Source organism: Monodelphis domestica, chromosome 8 (assembly GCF_027887165.1).
Source record: "Monodelphis domestica isolate mMonDom1 chromosome 8, mMonDom1.pri, whole genome shotgun sequence".
NCBI lineage: Eukaryota > Metazoa > Chordata > Mammalia > Didelphimorphia > Didelphidae > Monodelphis > Monodelphis domestica.
The window spans coordinates 128,500,480-128,514,985 of NC_077234.1; positions in this window are offsets into that span (position 1 = coordinate 128,500,480).

A 14,506-nucleotide genomic window follows, 5' to 3' on the forward strand; every position below is an offset into this window, starting at 1 on the left:
TGTTTTATTATTTCCCTAATTTTTCCTCAACTCCTTTATTTGGTTTTCAAAGTCTTTTAAAATCTTTTCCAATAACTCTTTTTAGGTTTGTAAACATTTTATATTTCCCACTAAAGTTTTAGAAATGGGTGCTTTACTTTCATTGTCTTCTGATTTTTAACTCTATTCTTTATTTTTAAAGAAACTATTGTTGTTTTTTTCTCTTTTGCTTTACCCATTTTTTTAGTTTTAATTTTTAGTGGCCCATCTTTTGTTTTAAGTTTTTTCAATTTTTTAAACAAGAGATAGTAGAGAGAATGAAGTGAATGTGCACAAGAGAAAATAAAAATTATGGATTTTTAAAAGTTTTTTCCATTTTTTTAAACTAGTGAAAGTAGATACAATAAGGCAAAGGCCTATTTATTGTCATTTTTATACCAGTGTCAGGTTCTTCTCCCTGTGTGTGTGTGATAATGTTTCAGGGTTTAGTTAGTTGTTGTTGTTTTCCCTGAGCTCTCTGGATATCTTTGATCCTTTGGTTTAGTTTCTATATTTCAGGGTCCTCAGCAATATCACTTTCAACACTCTTCTTCCCTGCAGTTTCTATAATGGCTATAATTGCTTTCTTAATCCTGCCCTTAGTCACTGTAAAAGTGATATAAATTTGGAGTGATAAATTTGCAGGTCCATGCTTGGTCCATCCTACTTAACTGTATCTATTTGGCCTTCACTGGTCACTTTCTTGTGGGCTTAATCCTCAGTGTTAGACTGAAAAAATGACCTATTATTGGCTTCTCCTTGGATTTTCTGATGACTTCTCAATTTGGTGCTTTTACTTTGTCTTTATTGAAATAGTTATGGAATAGAGCTGGGATATACAACTTTCTTCCACTCTGACATTTTTTCCAGTATTCAGAAGTGATTATTGGTAAAGGTTGAAATGTTAAAACATGAAGGTATGTGAGGGGGCCATATTTTAAATGATTGTTTGTAAACCTGCTTTATATTCTGGCCTCAAAGGAACTTTATCAATGTAGAATCCAATACAGTTATGCCACATTAAATACTTATCATTAAAACGTCTATCAACTACATTGAAATATTTTCTTGATGTTGCATTGCCTTCAATATGCTTGCAAGTTCCCTAATAAGTCTCAATAATATTGCATTTATGTAATCAAATGAGCCTTCTTAACTACATCTTTTGCCTTACCTACTTCCAATGCACAAGAGAAAGGTTTTACTTTCTCAGTTAATTGATCTCAGACAGATGGGTAATTCTCCTTCTCACCATTATTATCTACAAGTGGAACCATTTTAAACTACTTTTAATGTGATGCCACAAGCATTGTGTTTTGTTTTGTTTTTTAGTAATTTCAACTGTTACAGATAGCACCAGTGTTTCTTATGTCAAATTTATATTTAACAATTCTACAAGCAACCTCATATTATTCCAGTAATTCTTTTGATGCATAGTTATTATTTTAAAGTTTATTTTAATTTGTTAAAAACTTTGATTTTTTCTGTAATATTTATTTATTTTGCCAACTTATTCTCTATGCACATTTTGTTATGAGACTTCAATTCATTAGGTTCCAAGCCATCTGCAGCTAAAATATTTTTATCTGCAAAAAAAATTCATTGGTCTTTGCTCTCTATAAGTCACAGAATTCATTCGTGAATCCCTAGAACAAAAAAAAGGTGAATAATATTTTCTCACTTGGAGATTTTAAATGTGTGTTAACATTTTTATTTGTGTTACGTATTTTTACTGCTTATATTGTCTCTTTCTTTACCAACACCAATTTTAGCTATTCCAGTGGATATCCTAATTAAATGAGTTGTCTAGTTATCCTGCATTTATGTTTTGCCTTTGTATGTCAGTTTCCTAATACAGTACCTTCAGCATGGAGGGTGCTTGATGAGTTCTTATTGAATTGAATTCTGACTCTCCATCTAGTACTCCTCTCATTACAACATGCTTCCTTTATGAAATAAGACTAGTAAAAAAACACATGGAGCTTACATTTATGTAGTATTTTATGTAATCCTTGCCTGTTGTCATCTGTGTGTATATGCCTTTTCACTATATGGTGGGGAAATCTTGTCCCCTGATTTAGAGGGACCAGCCATCTGCAACATATTGTATTAGGTTGTTGTCTGGGTACTGAAAGGTTGAGAGATATGCCTGTCATCGCACATCTACTTTGTGGTCCAGGTAGCTGCTTGCATGCAGATCATCCTGACTCCAAGACAAAATTTGTATCCACTGTTCTTTGTAGCCTTTAGAAAAAATACTTAAAGCAAATTCAGTTAAGGAAGGAGAATTATAGTGGTTTCTATACAAAGGTGGCTGCAGAAGGCATGCATGTTAAATTTTTTCTGCCCTTTAAAATCGATACTCTGGGATACAATGCTGATTGCCTTCCACAGGCTAATAATAAGTGCTAACACTTATTAATTGCGTGGGCCTCATAGAAGAATGGCTTGCTTAGAGCTGAACAGTGAAAACTTTAAAAATTAATCAGAGATGAATAAAAATACATTGATTAAATGCAAACTATATGCAAAGTACTGCCTTAAGTGCTGGAAATATATATTTAATATAGTAATTAAATATAATAATATATGTAAATATATTATGCATTTACATATGTAAATTATACATATAAACAGTTCCTGCTCACTAGGAACTTCTTCTAAGGGGAAGAGAAGTTCCAGCTGTAAGTCAGATGGATAAGCTCTATGGACCTTAGGATACGAGTTGAAAAAGCTAAGGGTTTGGAGAAGAAGAAATTTCTTTTTGCTGAGGTGGAGAAGTGTGGTTCAACACCCACAGAGTGAGTTGCCAAATCCTATTCCCAAGAGGGTTGCTGCCTTAGAAAATGACTCTGAGGCTTGCCTGGAATGAGGGCTGGTGGCCCAAGAGGAGGTGCTGCTTGCTGTTCCTGGGGCTCAGGGGCACAGCCTCCAATGGAATCTGAGGTACGTTAGTTTGAATATCATATATGTGTTTCTTTTCAAGTCTAAACTGTATTATATGACAGGAATCTATGCTCAGTCTTTGATAGCAACTATTAGAATTACATATGCTTATTAAAAAAAGAAAAGAAAGAATAGTGATATCAATAACAGTCTTTCAGGTCTTAGAAGAATAATGTGACTTTTCAAATCATCAAAACTATTTCCTGAGATCTATTATTTTTGTTCATTGTCTCTAATGAAACTCTCGGCCAATTCTGACTCCACTTATGAAATATGACAGGATGCCAGTCTGAGGTAATCTGATTATAGATTTATTAATCAGCTAAATATACTACTTAGCCTATTGTTCTTGAATTAATGTCTCCACCCTCAAAAACCCATTTTATTAAGCAAATAACTTACTATCTCAACCTGAGGCATTTAAATTTTTTTTTTTTGCCAATTAGAAAGCAGGCAACTAATTCAACACATATGATCACATATTCAGACCCTGATCAATAGGGCTGAAATCCCCTGTCACAAAAAGTCAGATAACTTTTAAGAAAGCCCACAATGGTTACTTTTAATTTGGTGTTCAGTTTTAGCATAAAATAAATACATGAGACATATACCACACAAATTAGTATAAAGATATTCATTTTCCAGGAAAAGATCAATCCTGTTTGTAAATGGGAACTACAGCACTATGCAGAAACATCTATAGCTCCCACATCAGTCTGCTAGCTTACCCCCAAAGGCATTGTATGGCTCTCTTCAAATGTTATGTAGGTGGGTACAGCCAAACAATGAATAAAAAAAGAACTAAACAAAAATGTCAGAAATCACTGATGTGTGGTTTGAACTCTCAGGGAGAAGAGAAAGGTAAATAGGCTATAATTGGATTCCATATATTCTTCACTAACCCAACTCTCCTGCTTTTCTCTCCTCCCCTGTTGCTCCTCAATCTGTAGAAACTTCAGGGTTGGGACCAAACTCTTGATTGGTAATTGCCTGCTCAGATCACTACTTCAGAAGGAAGCCCAGGCATGCTTTTCTTCATTTCTGACAGCTTTCTAGCCTTTTTCTCCTCCAGTCTCCTTTGCGTATTCATAGGTGGCTTCCCCACTTTCCCTAACTACCCACCATTTTCTAAAGCTTCTTTGTGTGTTCTTTAAAATATAGACTTGTTGAGGGTAGGGATGATCATATTTGGTTATATTTATATCCCCAGTGCTTGTGATGGTTTTGGCACATACGTAATGCTTAATAAATGTGGAAATTGATAGATAAGGTATCACCTATCCATATTTCCCAATATTGTCTGAAAAAAGCTGTCTCAACCTAAGGTGTTTAATTTTTTTTTTTGCCAATTAAAATCAGGCAACTAATTCAACTCATATTATCACATATTCAGATCCTGGTCCATAGGATTAGAACCCCTATAACAAGAGACAGAATAGCTTGTAAGAGCTAGTAGCCTAGTAGTGAAGGTTAGTAGTAGCTTAGAAGTGAAGGTTCAAAGAGATGACTAAGACAATCTTAGAGAGCTGAGGGGTAACCCCAAAATGAGCTGACTAAGACTGCAGGAACTGGAGATAGGAAGGTAGAGAGGGAATCGTCCTTCTGGAGAAGTATGTTTAAAGCAGAAGCAAATGAGGATGGTTGTAGAAACACAGTCATGAAAGGCTGGAAGTATGCCATATGCCCAGAATGAAAAGAGGCGAGTTGAGGGAATTTCTGTGGGCAGAGTCCAGGGACAACTGCCAAAACTGGGGTCCAGGTGGCTTTGAAGAAGGATGCATCAGTCTGAAGCTAAGGAATCAATCTGAGGCTCACACAGAAATGGACCTCCCTTCTACAGGGATTAAGGCTGCTGAAAAGAGATAGCTCTGTCTGGACCTAGGGGCTAGGAGTAAATGTAATTTCAGGAGTAAGGGTTAGAAAAGGTGCCAGCACCAGCTTGAGGGGAAACCCTAGAAGATTCAGGCAAATACTCTGAGCCAAGTCAAACTGTCTGAGTGATATAAGAGGAGGTGGGGCAGGACCCACCATGACAGACTTCTTTTTGTCCCAGCAGTACTTATTAAGTAGTGCTTAATGAAGAGGGCTTCATGGCTCTGTTTTCCACTTTGCTGATTTAAAGAAGAATTAAAATCTGGAGTTAGGACAGAATTCTTCAGGTGTTGGAGTTTTTTTAAGTATATATCTATAATGAAGCAAGAAAAATAAGGACAAATTTTATTCATTTGGTAGTTGGGTATATATTAAATACAGGTTCAGAGAAGAATGGTTCTTTAAACTGTAAATTGTAGTTATACCAATCTTCTCACGTGAATGATTTGTCTCTCCTCCTCAGACCCCCTTTCCTCACCTAGTTATGTGCCTACTTATACTATACCAACAATGATTTGTCCTCCAATTTTGATACACTTTTTATATCTACATCTACCTCTCTTATTATCTGTATCTACCTCAAAGAATACACATTTATCTACCATAGTATAAAGCCATTTTCTAGACCACAGAATCTGGAATTATTGTAATAATTCCAATGATTATATAATACCTTATTGACTTCAAGCCTTTATTAAATGTTTACTATGTACCAACTATGATGCTTGGTTCAAAAAAATAAAACAGACCCTGCCTTCAAGGAGCCTATATTCTTCTAGAATGATTATTAGAGACATGACAGAAATTAAGCAATCTGGAAAGTACATGGTTTAGTCCCTGTGGTCCCAAAGGGGAATACTGATTATGTTTGATTTTCCAGAAGATTGGTAAATTGAATTCAGATTTGCAGTTCTGGCTCAAGGCAGAATCACTCATAAGGCTTTAAATGGCAGCACCTAACATGTAATGGAAGGCACCTAACTGTAGGAAAGAAATCTTCTAGTGTCACTGAAAAGTACACATGAATATAGAAGTAAAAATTAAGAGTAGTAATAGCTATGGCAATATGGGGCAAGGTGGCAATCATTCCTAATAAACTGCAACGTGCTCAGGCATTGACTGATCCAAAACTAAAATCATGATTAAAATCACAGAGCAGGAAAAATTTGAGCAGATCTGACTTCCTCCTTCAAGTAACACTACACCTTACTCATTCTAAACAGAAATATGGCCTATTTAAAAAAAAAAAGCCTTCAGGAAAGGTGATTATACTTTTCCTCCCCTTTCACCATGCCAACATTTGCAAATCTTATGAATAAATTCTTTCTTGTGTTTAACCTAAATCTCTCACCATGCAACTTAAGCCCTACTATATTCCCTCTTCTATGCCCGATGAAGAAGTAGCAGAAAGGGTTTTGCTAGAGATACTAAAAGAAGACCTAAGGTTCATTCATCTACATTCAGTCCCAAAGTCTCCCAGTAAGGCAAAGCCACTGAGACTCCTGCTCCCCACTTTTACATTTAGCCTCCTACTCCACTCAAAACAACCCTTTGAGGCTCATTTTCCCTTTGGGATGGTTGATTTTGAGCTGGGAGGCAGCTCAAAGGTCATCTGACCCAACTCACTCATTTTACAGAGGAGGAAACTGAGACTTGGAGAAGCTACTTAATTTGACCTTGGATCACAGGATTATTGCTGTAGAGGTGAAAGTGATGAGGGAGGGCAGGTCCCAGTAGGATGCCTAGTACCTGAAGGCACAGGTGAGAGACCAGGGAGAATGCCCACAGCCCAGTTAGCCCTACAGCTGTATATAATATGCCTTCTCCCTTAGGGAGGGGGCATACTCCTCTCCTAGGAAGGGGAGTCCCCTGGATGTGTTGCTCCTCAGACCCACATTAAAGTCCCTTTTCACTGGATATGGAGGTGTGAGACAGAGTTCTTTCAACAATGACACTGACAAACACTTGGCATGCATCATTTGGTGTCCTGGACCCAAGACTGTCATTTTTGGCTCAGACTTTCTCCATTTTGAGGTAAGCCTGCTGTATTCTTCCTTTTCCCTCTTACAACTGACACCTCAAGTCATCTGTTCTGGTTAGTTTTCTCCAAGGCTAGCCTTGATGTTCATTTTAATCTGTTATCAAGAAAAATATTAAGGAAGTGAGAGAGACCCAGAGTTCAGAGTTCTGCTTGCATCATCTTACAGAGTGAAAATACTCTAGTCTCAGAATTTTATCCTTTTCGTAGTATCACCATGTACTGTGTGCCTGCCTGGTCATCTGAGAGGACAGGGGGAAGCTCTGTACATTTTGGGGACCCTTTTATTTATATGCCCTAATTTGCTGTAATTTTCTTCATTCAAGAAAGGATCTTGGCAAAATTATAAAATAGACAAAGTTTGTCTTTGATGTTTTCTTCTTTCCAAGTGCCTGATGTTCTTGTGCTGCCAAGACTTTTCACTGTGGTGTCTCACTCAGGCAATATTCTGTAATCTTTGCCTCCCACTCTCCATCTCCTTCCTTTTTCATGATTTCCTTATCTTTTGTCCCATTGATAGGGCCTTGTCAAGTGTCTGGCTCTGTTATGATGAAATGATTCATGCTAAAGAAATTAATGATTAGTAATGACAATATGGTATCTTTCTTAGAAAGAGCACAGCCCCCAAACAGGGGAACAGTGGAGGACACTGGAGAACATCCAATCCAATGCTCTCATTTTACAGGGAAGGAAACTGAGGCTAAGAATTTAGAAAAAAGTCTGTAGAGCACAGGATTATAGATTTAGAGCTGGAAGGGAGCTTAGGATCCAATGCTACTATCTTATTTAATAGATGAGGAAACTGAGTCACAGAGTGACTGCTCATTTTTTTTTTTGCCAATTAAAAGCCTAGCACCACATAGAGGTGAGTGTCTGAGGCAAAACTAGAACAGAGGACCTCTTGACTCCAAGTCCAGTGTTTTCACTACTTTTGTATTCATAGTTTCCAAACAGGAACTCACAAGCAGGTGCCACCATTGTTTGGTTAAATTTATGTTGCTGCCACCTGTGAGAGACTTCAAAACAACTTCCACTTCTCCTAAATCATTCTTCTTACAGAGGGGCCTCTTCAGAACAGAAAGTTCTGTCCTAAGTCTGCCATAGCATCTCAATGTGTACAAGGCTTCTTCTTATAGTGCAAGGGAATCCCTGAGTATAGACTTTATGCATTATGATTTCACATGTATAACCTATATCAAATTGCTTGCTCAAGGAAGGATGGACATAATTTGCAACTCATAACTTTTAAAAAACAAGTTTTAAAATTATTTTTACATGTAGTTGGAAAACAAAATATTCTTTAAAATAAACTTTATGGATTAAGAATAATAGGTCATTTGTGGAAACACATTTTCACTGACTTGATAAACCAAAGAGTAAGTTATTAAGGCATTGTTCTCCGACTTGAGGCTATCACTGAACCCACTTTTCCTGCTCCGAGAAGCCTACCTCTTCTTATGACCTTGACTCTTTCTCTTTCACAAAATCACCCTAGACCTATGCTCAGCTCTCAACATTGCAAAAATGAAGTCCTTTTCTGAATAAGTCCCAAGTCTGCTCTTCGTATTCAGAGCAAAATTACTATTCTCAAAACCACCTGAACTATCTTAGCAAAATTCCCTGAATTCTTCCCATAAAAATTCCATGAACTAGCCTCTATCCCATCCTGGGAACTTAGCTTTCTTTGTCTTATGATAGTGACCCTCTGAGAGAAAGAACTCTTCTCAAAAGGATCTTGGACTCGGCATTAATGTGGTAAAGGTTATTTTATTTCATCCTTGGGAGAATGGGTACCCAAAAGCCAGTGTTACAGCAACAAGGACAAGGAATAGGAGCACACTGGCTCCCTTTTATCTTAGTTCCTAACATGAATCAACCCCTCCCCTCATTCACCATTGGCCAGTTATTAGAGTAACTAACTAGTCACAAGAGCCAGCTGATTAAAACACGTAATTTACAATTCCTCATTGCCCCAATCATTCACATGGGTTTTAACCAATCAAAGCAAAAGCAACTTCACCTGTTGGCCTCTTAAAGGCTCCTCCTCATGTTCTGCTGACATGGATGTAGAGAAATGGGGCTTAAACTAGGACTCTGTCCCATCTCTTCCCATTTCTACTCCCTTTTCCATCTTTGTGAGAGGATCTTTTTTTTTTTTATTTTATCAGGACCTATTCCTCCGACTCTGATCTGTTATTTTAAATGTATTCTTATTGGTAGGGCAGCCAGGTGGCACAGTAGGTAGAACACCATGCCTGTAGTCATGTTCAAATCTGCCTTCACACAGTTACTAGCTGGAGTAAATCAAGAAGACCCTCTATTCTTCAAATCCAGCCTTAGGAATTTAGTAGCTGTGTGATTCTGGGCAAATTATTTAACTGCAGTCTACCTTGGTTTTCTCAACTGTAAAATGGAGATAATAAGAGCCTACATGCCAGGTTTTTTGAATTAAAAGAATATTTGTAAAGTGCTTAGCACTGTGACAAGCACATAGTGGGTATGTGATAAATATTTATTTTGTTCTCCATCTCCATTTGACTCAAAGCTCTTTCTACTCAATGAACTAGACATCAAGTGTTGACATTTTGAAAGCTTTCACACTCCCCAGACCATTATGGGTGATCAAAATTTTTGTTTTCTCAACCCTCTACATTTTTATTGTACCAAACTCAACCTACCTCAACGGTGATGACTCCTTTGATTAGACAAATTTTGGGTAAAAGGTAGCTTTTGGTTCCCAATGCATTTATAAGTAATGGGTAAAAGCTAATTGGGAAAGAATTAAATCCACCCTTTTTCTATCTTGTAGTTAGTAGACAGATACAAGCCCTAGTATAAGAGGGATCCTAACATTAATACTATTAAGGGCAAAACATTATCAGTAAATAATCAGTAAACATTAATACTATTAAGGGCAAGTTTGACTGAGGCAAAGATCCAGAAAAGAAGTAGGACACCGGCCAGAGAAGGGATATCCTCTTTGAGATTATTCAGCCTCCACAAACAATGGATATTATTTGTAGGAAGGATGCCCAGGAAGAATCTAAAATGGCATTTGGAAACTTGCTTCTTCAGACTTAACCTCCTAACCTCTGACTTATCCCTCCTCCTCACTCATCTAGATATCCTATTTTTTACTCCAGAGTTCAGGATAGCTGGAGTTTTCTTTTCCACTAAAATTTTAACACATTAATTTTGCTCAAGACTTTTGTGCAATAAGAAGCTTCATTAGCAATTTTCCTATAAAATCTATGTTAACTTTTTAAGGGAGCCTTTTAACCCCCACTAGTTGAAATATAGCAAGTTGCTGAATCCTTGAGGCAACAAAAGGAAAAAAAAATAATGGGATGCCTGATTAGGCAGGCTGTTTCCCTGAAGGTCATGTTGCCAGGAAGTCCCATGTCTTATAGATTCTTATGCCTAGCTTTGTTTCAGTGTCTCCTCCTGTTCTTCTTTCTTTCCTCCTGCTAAAGCCTGGTTCTTGAGCCCCACAAGCCATAACCAATGACTCAGAGCTGTGAGAGTCCCCATTCACATTGCCAACTGGGCAGAAGAGAAGGAGAACTCCCTACCCCCTACTACTTGGATAAGAGGAGATGTGCTCCAGATTTCCCAAATTAGAATTCTCAATGTATTTTCCCAGAGGAGCATCTCTATACTTAGCAGCTAGTTTCTATAGTTATGGTGACCATATTTTTCCCAAATAAAAATCAATTCTCTTAAGTTAATAGGGACTGAAAAACCCAACAACAAAGCTTGTTAGAAATGTGTTGAACAGAAGAACTGAGAGATTTTAAATAAAGCGCTGAAGGGCTCGCCTATGAGTAAAGGGCATAATATCAAGTCCAAGATTTTGTTACATTTATTTTGTCCACGTGGAGGATAGGTTTTGAAAAACTGTTGGGTTTTTTTCTTTCCAGGTTCACTGCTATGCTCTGGATGGATGTTTATTCAATAAATGACCTATGGATAATGAAATGTTGCTGCACTTGTCTTTGGCATTTGAAATTCTCTTTGAATTCATAAAGTGTAATGATGTCATGGGTAGCCTGATCACAACTGAAAAAAGCTAAGTAGAAAATTAAGGCAATTATGGAAGTAATTCAGGCAAAACTCGCACTTTGAAGTACTTAGTATTTCCTGACCCCCAAAAACCCCAACAACCACAACAACAGTGGGAATTCTTGTTTCTTTGTATGTTGACTCCTCTGATCGTTTGCTTCTCTTGACCCTAAATATTTTGATGTCAGGATATCTCTCTTAAATGCACACCCAGCTATGAAAATCAGTACTGGTTCACATGCCTACAACTTAACTGGTTGAACCAAAACTAGGCATGCGTGTGTAGCTATCTAAATAAAAGAACATACTTTCTTTCCTATTTCAGTACTTATTGAGCAAAAGTTTTCTTTTTGTTCAATTTTTATGGGAGCCGGTGCTTGTTGGGGAAATAGTACATTTTCTCCCAATTCCTGCATGTACAATTATCACTTAGTGACAAAATCAATAGAAAAAGGCAGTGCTGATCAGAGTCTAAGAAAGTGAGTATATTGGTAAATATGCATAGATTAACATTTTGAAAGTTAATGAGAATCAACTTAATGTGTCTCCTGGAACACCTATCACACATGGAGTCATGAACTGCATACTTTTGCACAGTTTGGGTATTGTATTTGTAGCAATATTGCCATGGCCACAGCAAGAGATCTCTGACTCCTTGTTCCTTTCTTCTCTCCTGGGCAGCTGCTTTAGGTGTTACTGAAAGATTTCATTGGCTTCTTCCTTAGTCCTTGAATACTGGACTCTGCCTCAGGCAAATGTGCTGATCTGACTCTGGTGTTGAGGTAGATAGGTCTAAGTTAGCTGAGCATAGCCTCATTCTTGTTAAAGAGAAGATGTATTTTATGGAGTACCATTGTTTGGTAGTTTTCATCTTGATGATTTCTCAATTATGGGACCCATAACCTTGAGCAAGGAGGTGTTTTGTTAAAGGAATACTTGGAAATTTTCTGTTGGGGTACGGGGTTGTACCCTTTAATACTATCACCCAAATGACTTTTCCATCATTTCTGTGATTCTGGATGATGTGTGGAGTGGGGAGATGCTTTTCATCTCCTTTCCTACACAGACTTGACCAGGTTACTCAAGAAACTTCAATGGCTCTCAATGTCAACTCTTTTTTTTTTAGCTCTATTAGTTACAATCTGGCTTCAACCCTCCTTTTTAAAAATGTTTATAAAAATTAATTTTTCTCAATTACATGTAAAACAATTTTAATCATTTAAAAATTGTGTCAAATTTTTGCCTTTTCCCTTTCCTCCCACTTCTTTGAAAATATAAGAAATTTCATTTGGTTATACATATCTTGGGCATGTAAATGTGCTTACATATTAGTCATATTTTATACACACATAAATATATCATACACATAAAGATGAAATAACACCAAGAAAAATAAAATTTAAAAAGTATACGCTTAGACTCCACCAGTTCTTTCTCTGGAGATGGCTACTTTTTTTTTTTCATCCTAAGTCCTTTGGAATTGTCTTGGGCTACTGTCTTGCTGGGATTAGTTAAAGCATTCATAGATGATCATCATATACAATATTGCTTTACTGTGAAGAATGGTTCTGCTCGCTGTACTTTGAATCAGTTCCTACAAGTCTTCCCAGGTTTCAGCCTCTCTTTCTAGAACAGTTCACATCATACTTTTTGATGCATTCTATGTTCCAGACAAATTGGCTTCTCATATCCCATTCAATCTCTTATTTCCACATATGGCACAAGCAATTTCATACCTAGAATGTTCTCTTTCCTTATCTCATTTTCTTGGCATCCTTTGCTTTCTTCTAGTTTCAGATCAAATGGCACCCTTGACAGGAGGTCTTTCCTAGTTCTATGTTATCACTACTCTCTTTGCCTCACTCATATCAATTTGTATTTATTTGGAACAAATATTGTACTTCCTTATAAACATACCTGTTGTTTTCCTCACAAAACATAAATTTCTTGAAAGCAAGGACTCATGCATTTTTATCTTTGTATTCCCAGCATATAATATAATTCCTAAACTGAATTGAATGATGTGGGCTAATAATTCTTTCAAACCTGTTTTTAAGGTATATTCATATTTGCTGAAAAAAGCTAAAGTGTTTTAAAATGAACCTATTTCCAGAATATTATAATATAAACTCAGTGAAGAACTTTGAAGAAATGTAAGAGCCAAAGGGACAAATGTATTATAGTATGAAAAGGGGAAATGGTCATGTGGTAAAGGTGGAGAATGATAGGTAGAAAGATCTACTGTTATCTTCATGTCCTGAAAAAGCCAAGAGGAAGTGAAGGCTCTCAGCATGTTGGGTGGAGTTTGTTTTTGATCTTAAATGCTATAGGGGTCACTGGAGTTTAGTGACTAGGGTAGTGACAGTCAGATCTCTGTTTTTACAGTCCTGTAGAGGATGGAGTAGAATGGGAAGAAGCAGGCAGAGCAATAAAGAGGATGTTATAACAATCTAGGTAAGAGGTGAGAACAGCCTGAACTAAAGAGGTGGCTATGTGAGAGGGTTGAGTATAGAGATACTGTGGATATAAAAACAGCAATGTTTGACAACTGGTAGACGTGGAGTGAAAGGTAATGGTACATTGAGGAAGATGCTGTGGCCACAAAATAGATTGACAGGATGGCAAAATGCTCAGTAGAAAGAGAGAAGTGAATAAGTAGGCAGGGTTTGGGGAGAAAGATATGTTCCATTTTGGACATGGTAAATTTCCTCCTCCTCCTCCTTCCTTTACCAGTTTCAGTTCATTCTGAAATTTAGTGTTCCTGACACAATTCTTACAGGATCATGTCATGTTTTGAATTTATTCTTTGTCATTGCTCTTGTTTCTATTTTCTGTATATGTCTTTTCAAAATCAAAGCTGGTCAGATAATGCCTTTGTTTGTTGGAATCTTGTGACAACTTCCCCTTTTCTTCTTCATTGGCATTGTTTCCATTTTTGTCTTCTAAATCTGATTGAGGACCTTCCATAACTCCTGGAGTAACTTTAACTGTAGAATATGTCAATGAAAATACACTAGTACTTTTTCTGCACCCTTTGAAGTCCACTCTCCACACATTTAGAAGGATTTGTAAATTATGCCTGGCTTTACTTGCCTTTATCACATGTTCTGAGAAAAGGGTCCTTCAAAAATTCTGATCCTTTCCATTCCAGCAACCAGTTCTTTCCCCTGTTAATGAAAATAGAGTACAGAATACTTGTTTTCCTCATTGCTTATCATTGTGACAAATAAGTAAAAAAAACTATTAACTATTTAATAGGGAGAGAGAGTGCAAAAAAATGTCAAGTCTTACCTAAGGCTGGCACTCTTTTTTTCTAAATCCATCTGTTTATCTGTCCGGTGGTCTGTAATATATTCCAATGGCAATACCACCTTTGTTTTTTCCTTTTATTGATCTTCATTCAATTGCTCTCTACCATGTTTCCTCCCCCAGTTTCCTATATTTCCTCATGTTTCTATATTTTCTTAATATGTAGTATAGACCTTTCCATTACTTTAACTTTTTTTGAGGAAGGGAGTAAAGTTTGCCCTTTCAGAATATAGTCCAGACTTGGCCCTACTTACCACCACC